We start from the raw sequence: 10,000 nt of genomic DNA, 5'->3' as shown, positions 1-10,000 counted from the left end.
ATTTTCTTTAATGAATCAGATAGAGCATCAATTTTAAGCAACCTTCTAATATACTCCTATCAATTTTTCTTCGTTCTCCTGCTATCTTTATTTAAAAAGCAGGAATTGAAAGCATAGGAGTGGGCCCATGTTAGGTTCAGCACCCTGGATAGTGCTTGCTTATTGGTGGCTACATTTAGCCACCAATAACCAAGCTTAACCCAGGTTCTGAACCAAAAATGGACCGGCTCTTAAGCTTTACATTCCTGCTTTAAAATGAAGATAGCAAGAGAATGAAGAAAAATTGATAGTAGGAGTAAATTAGAAAGTTGCTTAAAATTGCATGCTCTGTTTGAATCATTAAAGAAAAAAAAATGGGTTTAGTGTCCCTTTAAGAACAATTTACAGTGCATTGTCCCTATAACCTTGAATAGAGCTGCACAATAAGAAAGCCACGTTGTGCTGCCATTGTAGATAGCAAAACAAATAGGGTCCAAGGGGAAAAAAAAAAAGTCATTACTGTGAGAGGATTACACATTTTCATTATATCTGACACCATAGAAGGGATGAGATAAACCTTTTCCCCTTGGGCACTGACAAAGATCTTTTTCCATTTTATTTTACCTCAGTTTGCTCTTTAAGGGCAAAGGTTAAAACTACGACTATAAATTAACCATCAGCCCGACGCACATCAAGCACATTGCATTATTTCCTTCTCACAAAATGAACAAGATAAATAGACGCTCAAACCCTTCCTCAGGCATCCCTAACAGGCCAGATCTTCAGGATTACCTTGGTGTGAGCAGGTAATTAACATGTTTATTGGTCAGCTGATTATTTCACCTGTGCTCTAGTTCAGATATCCTCAAAATCTGACCTGTTAGGGAGCCTGAGGACAGGTTTAAAAACCAGTGCTCTAGAATATGATCAGACAATCAGAACCATAATTCTCAACCCCAGAGGTAATCAGGGGAGTAAAAAGCTACTGAGCGGTTAGATTTGCACCTGTAATTAATCCTAATAGGGCAGCTGATTGGTCTCACCAAAGAAGTGCATAAATCAGAACTGTAAGATCATCAGATCCCGTAGCTCACAGGGTAGAAAAACATAATTTATGCTTACCTGATAAATTTATTTCTCTTGTAGTGTAGTCAGTCCACGGGTCATCCATTACTTATGGGATTATATCTCTTCCCCAACAGGAAGTTGCAAGAGGATCACCCAGCAGAGCTGCTATATAGCTCCTCCCCTCACATGTCATATCCAGTCATTCGACCGAAACAAGACGAGAAAGGAGAAACCATAGGGTGCAGTGGTGACTGGAGTTAAATTGAAAAATTTTGAACTGTCTTAAAAGACAGGGCGGGCCGTGGACTGACTACACTACAAGAGAAATAAATTTATCAGGTAAGCATAAATTATGTTTTCTCTTGTTAAGTGTATTCAGTCCACGGGTCATCCATTACTTATGGGATACTAATACCAAAGCTAAAGTACACGGATGAAGGGAGGGACAAGGCAGGAACTTTAAACGGAGGGAACCACTGCCTGTAGAACCTTTCTCCCAAAAATAGCCTCCGAAGAAGCAAAAGTGTCAAATTTGTAAAACTTTGAAAAAGTGTGAAGTGAAGACCAAGTCGCAGCCTTGCAAATCTGTTCAACAGAAGCCTCATTTTTAAAGGCCCGGGTGGAAGCCACAGCTCTAGTAGAATGAGCTGTAATTCTTTCAGGAGGCTGCTGTCCAGCAGTCTCATAGGCTAAACGTATTATGCTACGAAGCCAAAAAGAGAGAGAGGTAGCCGAAGCCTTTTGACCTCTCCTCTGTCCAGAGTAAACGACAAACAGGGAAGAAGTTTGACGAAAATCTTTAGTTGCCTGCAAATAGAACTTCAGGGCACGGACTACGTCCAGATTATGCAAAAGTCGTTCCTTCTTTGAAGAAGGGTTAGGACACAATGATGGAACAACAATCTCTTGATTGATATTCCTGTTAGAAACTACCTTAGGTAAGAACCCAGGTTTAGTACGCAGAACTACCTTGTCTGAATGAAAAATCAGATAAGGAGAATCACAATGTAAGGCAGATAACTCAGAGACTCTTCGAGCCGAGGAAATAGCCATCAAAAACAGAACTTTCCAAGATAACAGCTTAATATCAATGGAATGAAGGGGTTCAAATGGAACGCCTTGCAGGACGTTAAGAACTAAGTTTAAAAACACCACAGACCTCTCACAACAACCTGTCTTTAGTTAGCTTGCAAGAGAATGACTGGATATGACATGTGAGGGGAGGAGCTATATAGCAGATCTGCTTGGGTGATCCTCTTGCAACTTCCTGTTGGGGAAGAGATATAATCCCATAAGTAATGGATGACCCGTGGACTGACTACACTTAAGAAGAGAAAAAACATTTAATGAATAAAAAAAGCAAAGTCAGATTAATCCTGAAGGCTACACCATAAGCAGACTCTTCTCGTCATACTGACATTTAACCCACTGAAACCTCAGTCCCCTTTAGCAGGGCCTTCCAATTGAAAGCATCTTCCTCTAGTAGTGGACAAGACGTACGACCTTGCAATAATGCAAGTCTGCCTAACCCCAGAGGGCTTTATCCTTATTTAGGCACCTTCTATGGGGATGATGTACCTTGATGTCTGCTTATAACATGGCAAGAAAACACCCCATCTGCTCAGGACCATCCATAAGCGGTAAGTTTATGTATTTATCAGTGCAGCATGCAGAGGAATCCAGATCTGCCACGGTCCACCTCTTAGCACATGAAGTGCCACTTCAGCACAGTAAAAAGTAATACACTGTCTATAATCTGATTGTAGAAAATGTAATGCATCAATGAAATGCTGAAAGAATAATATATATGGAAATGGTTTTACAAAAAAATGCCCTATAAGGAACATACAACTTGAGGATGTGCGAAGGATGTAAATGGTGCAGAACAGAGGAGACATTTCAGGAGCTCCAGCAGATAAACATAAGTGAACTACAACAAACTTCTTGAGTAGGGCAGAGAAGAAAATACTTTTCTGAATGAATCCTTAAAAGCAAATCACTGACAAAGCCCAATAATCTAATAGATTATATCTTAGAAACAATGATCTGTAATGGGGGATCTTGCATGTTTGGTCTCAACCATCCATGGGAAACCCCAATGAAGGTTAGAAGATAATCACAGCCTTCAGCAGCCGGCAAGTGTACCAAGAAGAGGCACCATATTCTTTCCCCAGCTGTACAGAACCAGTAGCAAGTCATAGGCAAAGGGTGGTTTATAAGTGACTATAAAATATCTCTGGGTAGTCTTGTCTATTGCAATTAAACCTACATATCTACCAGTGAAGACTTGTTAAAGGGGCAGTCTAGGCCAAAATAAACTTTCATGATTCAAATAGAGCATGTAATTTTAAACAATTTTCCAATTTACTTTTATCACCAATTTTGCTTTGTTCTCTTTGTATTCTTAGTTAAAAGCTTAACCTAGGAGGTTCATATGCTAATTTCTTAGACCTTGAACGCCACTTCTTTTCAGAATGTATTTTAACAGTTTTTCACCACTAGAGGGTGTTAGTTCACGTATTTCATATAGATAACACTGTGCTCGTGCATGTGAAGTTATCTGGGAGCAGGCACTGACTGGCTAAACTGCAAGTCTGTCAAAAGAACTGAAATAAAGGGGCAGTTTGCAGAGGCTTAGATACAAGATAATCACAGAGGTAAAAAGTATATTATTATAACTGTGTTGGTTATGCAAAACTGTGGAATGGGTAATAAAGGGATTATCTATCTTTTAAAACAATAAAAATTCTGGTATAGACTGTCCCTTTAAGTTATTAGAAGTATAGGAGATACATTAGACCATATTAATGTCCTTTAAAAGAAATATTAGACAAGGTTGACACCCTCTATAGTTGCTGTAAAACTACAGGTCGTTCATGAAATCATCATAAGTGAAGTTGAAGTGTAAAGTTGAAGATTTATGAAACCCAACATTTTCGTTTATGATTCAAGTAGAGCATAGAATTTTAAATAGCTTTCCAATTTACTTCTATTATCAAATTTGTTTCATTCTCTTCATATCCTTTGCTGAAGGATCAACTATGCATTACTGGGAGATTGCCTCATGTCATTGGCTCACCCAATGAGTTCAGCTTATATGTGCATCCACCAATCAGCTCCCAGTAGTACATTACTGCATCTAAGCATACTTAGGTATGCTTTGAAACAAAAGATACCAAGAGAACAAAGCAAATTTGATAATAGGTGAGAATTAGAAAGTTGCTTAAAATTGCTACTGTATCTGAATCATGAAAGTTTAACTTTGACTAGACTATCCCTTTAATACATTTGTGTTCTTTTGACATCACATTCTGTATCTAACACACAGACATAACCTAAAACAATAATGAATTAAAAAAATAGAAGTTGATTCAATTTCCCAATTCTCAGTTTCTTAAGTTCCCCTTTAACACGAGACACTTTGCATACAAGTACACAATTGATTTGTCACTATAAGTTTGTCGGAGGATTTGTACATTTAGCGCATACTAAATAGGAATTTATGTAGCCTTTAACCATCAGCATAATTTTAAATGCCTGCAAAGGACATTAAGAGATTTTATGTATTTGGCAAAAAATGTAAAATCTCATTGGTCATGCACAGGTGAATGTACCAAATGCTGATCACACACACAGACGCGCATGAAACCAATATGAACTATACAGATAATGAAACCTGTAAACTGGGATTTGATTTAAAAAAAAAAATCCCTATCCTATGGTGCATATGTTAATAATAATAACAGTAGTGTTCCTGTTCTGAATAAACCAATCATTTTCTTTCATATAATCTGAGGCGTGTCCCTCTGCACCAGTAATGCAGAGGCAGATGACCTGATCAGCCAGCAGAAATTAGCAGAAAGTACAACATGAATACTGCAGTATTTGTTTCAATTAAATCAGCGTTTACTTAAATTGGGAAAGTAATCACCCTGAGATTGAATATAAAACAACTTTGCAATATATTTTCATGCTTTATTTCCCCAATTTCATTTAAATTAACTTTCAAAAATCTGGATTTTCTAATTCTTAAAACAGGGAGTGTACAATGCAGACTTCTCAAGCTTAAAGGGACATAAAAACCCCACATTTTTATTTCATGATTCAGATAGAACACACAATTTTAAACAACTTTCCAATTTACTTCTATTATCAAATTTTCTTCAATTTATTTATATCCTTTGTTGAAAAGCAGAGATGTGAGCTCAAGAGTGTGCTGCACTATAGGCAGCAGTTTTGCTACGTTATACACTCATCTAGTGCTTCAGGCAGGGGTGTATTAAGGCATAGGCCAACAAGGCCGGTGCCTAGGGCAGCAGATTTTTAAGGGGCAGCAGAATTTTGAGTCCCTAGGGCCACTTTACTGAACTCAGGGCCGGGTGGCTAAATCAACCAATTACTAATGACTTAAATGGCTGGCCCGGCTATTGCTATCCTATGGGATTGTATGTGGGTGCGCATGAGGTGGTGACAGTGGAGGCGGAGCTCACTTGCGCAGCCTGGCCTGGACTGAGAGGGAATGCAGTATTCTTCCTGGCTCCACCGCGTGATTGAGACTCACACAGACTACACAGTGCAGTTTGCACTACAATGTGACCACTGTGAAACAGCATATGCCTTTCTCCCTTCAATACATCTTCATTAAGCATTAAAATACTTAAACGGATTAGTCACTAAATACTTGTACATTTACTGTTTGTCTATCTGTCATACATGCAAAGAATAAGTATTTATTGCTGAATCTATACAACTATGTGACTTAAAACACAACTGAAAATATGTTGTATGCATTTAATACATTCAGAAACAATACAAGTATATACTTTATTATGATTGTATCATGTGACTTTATCCCCTACGATACAATTCCTAAACCTATCATAACTACTGTTGTATTTTTTAAGTACTTTTAAAGGCCAGTTTGTATATTCATTACATATTTATCCAAGCAGATATTTTGCTTAAATAACTGTCAATCACCAAAGAAGATGTTTAAGGTTAAACAACTACCTACTGACAAACTATCATACAGTGAAGGATATTTTATACTGATATAAACACTTTAATCATCTGACTTGCAAAATAATGTCTATATATATATATATATATATATATATATATATATATATATATATATATATATATATATATATATGTGTGTGTGTGTGTGTGTGTGTGTGTGTGTGTGTGTGTGTGTGTGTGACCAGAGTGAATGCAAGCCCTGGTGAACATCTACTTAAAAAGACATTATTTTTTTTATTTTTTACACGCTGCCCCCAAAATATTATGTCTAAAAAAAGGCCTTAAACCTGGGGTGAGGTGGGGGGTGGGCAGCAGAATTTTGAGTGCCTAGGGCAGCACAAAACCTAAATACGCCCCTGGCTTCAGGCATGTGCACGCTACCTATCTAGATATCTCTTCAACAAAGAATAACATGAGAACATAGCAAATTTGATAATAGAAGTAAATTGGAAACTTTTTTTAAAATTGTATTTTCTATCAGAATAATAAAAGAAAAATATTGGGTTTCATGCCCCTTTATCTGCTCCTAATTGGCTTTAGAAAAAAACTACAAAACAATGAAGTCTATGCTAACATAATGGCCATGGATAGCCTTGTGTTCTGTAGAAACAAGCCTGGATTGGCTTCTCCAAATAGGACAAGTGGAGGGTGCAGCTTTGCTATTGAAAAATAATTGCAGCACACAAGATGTTAATTTGCTTTAAAAATGTTTGGACTTTGATGATATATAATTCTATAGCAAGATATGCACATATTTACACACACACTACTGTGTATAGGCAGTTGTGAAAACCGCTCTAAGTTAAGAATGCTTTCAAAAATAGAAATGTTAATAGTTTATTTTTATCAATTAACAAAATGCAAAGAGAGAGAGCAGAAGAAAAATCTAAACCAAATCAATATTTGGTTTAGAACACCAGTTGCCTTAAAAAAAGAATCAATTCTAAGATACAGTTGTGCAGTCAGGGATTTTGTAGGCAGTCAGATGCAACAATAAACTATTCTACTAACAGGTGCTAATGATTAGCAATTTAATATGTAGGTTAAAACACAATCATTAACTGAAACAGAAACTGCTGTGTAGGATGAATAAAACTGGGTGAGGAACAGTCAAACTCTGCTAACAAGCAGCTAGATTACGAGCGTTATGACTCAAACAGCAGCGTTATGGGCCATAACGCATCATTTTCCCTAACGCAGCCATTATGAGTCTTGTCGGTATAGGTATCGCAAGCCTTTTCGTCTGTAACGCAACGTCAGTACCGCACTCTTAAAAATGACGTTTTTTCATGGGATTCCCATAGCGCTGGTATTACGAGTTTTGCGTTCTGGCTAAAAAAAACGGCGTTACAGCCTAAAACGACAAAATCCGTAATGCCATCTAAAGTCAGTAGCTATGAGTGTTACGCTACAAATCTGTAACATAAAACTCATAACTAAACTGCTACAAAGTACACTAAACACCCATAAACTATCTCTTAACCCCTAAACCGAGGCCTCCCCCGCATCGCAAACACTATATTAAATTTATTAACCCCTAATCTGCTGCTCCCGACATCGTCACCACTATAATAAACTTATTAACCCCTAAACCGCTGCCCTCCCACATCGCAAACACTATTTAAATATAATTAACCCCTAATCGTCCGTCCGCCCCCCCCACATCACTCCCACTATGCTAAAGTTATTAAGTCCTACAACGCCGCCACTATAATAAATCTATTAACCCCTAAATCGCAAGCCCCCCACAACAAAATATACTAAATAAAAATATTAACCTCTAAACCGAAAGCCCCCCACATCGCAATAAACTAAATTAAACTAGTAACCTCTAAACCTAACACCCCCTAACTTTATATTAAAATGTCTATCTTAAATTAAAACTTACCTGTCAAATTAAAAAAAAACTAAGTTTAAACTAACAATAAAACTAATATAACTATAAAACTAAAATTAAACTAACTACCAATTAAACTAAAATACACATTAAAAAAATCCTAACACTACTCTAAAAATTACAAACTATCTAAATACAAAACATAAAGACTAAATTACAAAAATAACAAACACTAAATTATGAAAAATAACAAACGAAATGATCAAAAATAAAAAAGCCCACCCAAAATAAAAAAAACACCTAGCCTACAATAAACTACCAATAGCCCTTAAAAGGGCCTTTTGTGGGGCATTGCCCCAAAGATATTAGCTCTTTTCCCTGAAAAAAAAAATACAAAGACCACCCAACAGTAAAACCCACCACCCAACCAACCCCCCAAAATAAAAAACCTAACTCTAAAAAAACTAAGCTACCCATTGCCCTGAAAAGGGCATTTAGCTCTTTTACATGCCCAAACTCTAAACTAAAAATAAAACCCACCCAAAAAAAAACCTAACACTAACCCCCGACGATCCACTTACAGTTTTTGAAGTCCCGCTTGAACGATCTTCATCCCGGCGGAGAAGTTCTCATCCAGGCGGCGAGAAGTCTTGAACAGCCAATAGGATTTTAGCAACTCTCATTCTATTGGCTGATTCAAAATTTTCAGCCAATAGGAATGCAAGGGACACCATCTTGAATCGCTTACCTTGCATTGCATTGAAGATTCAGTGTACGGCGGCAACCGTATGAAGAGGATGATCCGCGCCGGATGTCTTCAGGATGGACCCGCTCCGCGCGGCCGGAATCAAGATAGAAGATGCCGCCTGGATGAAGACTTCTCGTTGCTTAGATGAGGACTTCGCCTCCGGGATGAAGATTGAAGAGACAGCCTGGATGAAGACTTCTCGCCGCCTGAATGAGGACTTCTTCGCTGGGATAAAGATCATTCAAGCGGGACTTCAAAAACTGTAAGGGGTTAGTGTTAGGCTTTCTTAAGGGTTTTTTGGGTGGGTTTAATTTTTTAGATTAGGGATTGGGCAGCAAAAGAGCTAAATGGCCTTTTCAAGGGCAATGGGTAGCTTAGGTTTTTTAGATAGTTTTTTTATTTTGTGGGTTTGTAATTTTAGTGGGTATTTGTATTTTTTTTCCACAAAAAGAGATGATATCTTTAGGGCAATGCCCTACAAAAGGCCCTTTTAAGGGCCCTTGATAGTTTATTCTAGATTAGGTTTCTTATTTTGGGGTGTTTTTTTTTTTAATGGGTATTAGAATAGGAATATTTTTTATTATTTTTGATAATTAGTTTGTTATTTTGTGTAATGTATTTTTTAGGGGGTGTTTGCTTTTTGTAGCAAAAGAGCTGTTTAACTTAGGGCAATGCCCTACAAAAGGCCCTTTTTTTAGGTAGTTTATTCTAGATTAGGCTTTTTATTTTGGGGTGTTTTTTTTAATGGATATTAGAAAAGGAATAATTTTTATTTTTTTTGGATAATTTCGTTTTTTTTTTTATTTTTAGTAATTTTTGGTTTTAGTGTAAGGTAGCTTATGTTTTATTTCACATGCAAGTTTGTATTTATTTTAGAATATGTGAGTGGGGATTATTGGAGTTTTAACAATAACAGATGCTGTTCCTTATTATATATTACATTCAATATACCTTGAATTAAAGTATAGCATTTATATATTAACTAGGACAGACACCTGATGTGGATTCTAAAGAAACAGAACACAAACAACTAGTTAAACTAAGTTAAACTAATTGTATAAGGAATACAATAAAGTTTGTAGCATTGAATTCCACAAAATCAATATCAATATTACTCCAAGGAAAATTGTTTAGGATAAATACTCTAATTTAAAAAGTTCCATACCATTCATACTTTAAATCTTTATTATATAAACTAGGAACACACATTCGCACAGTAGCAGAAGAATATAAAAGCACTTAAACCTAGTTTTAAGGTAAGAATTAGAGGTTCAAATATTCATTCACCATTAATAAACATGGGCCCACTGATATTGTAATATAGAGTAAGCTAAGCCCTTACAATT

The sequence above is a fragment of the Bombina bombina genome, chromosome 10 (assembly GCF_027579735.1).
Source record: "Bombina bombina isolate aBomBom1 chromosome 10, aBomBom1.pri, whole genome shotgun sequence".
NCBI lineage: Eukaryota > Metazoa > Chordata > Amphibia > Anura > Bombinatoridae > Bombina > Bombina bombina.
The sequence above is the reverse complement of the archived record's forward strand: the minus strand, read 5'-3'. Positions refer to the sequence as shown.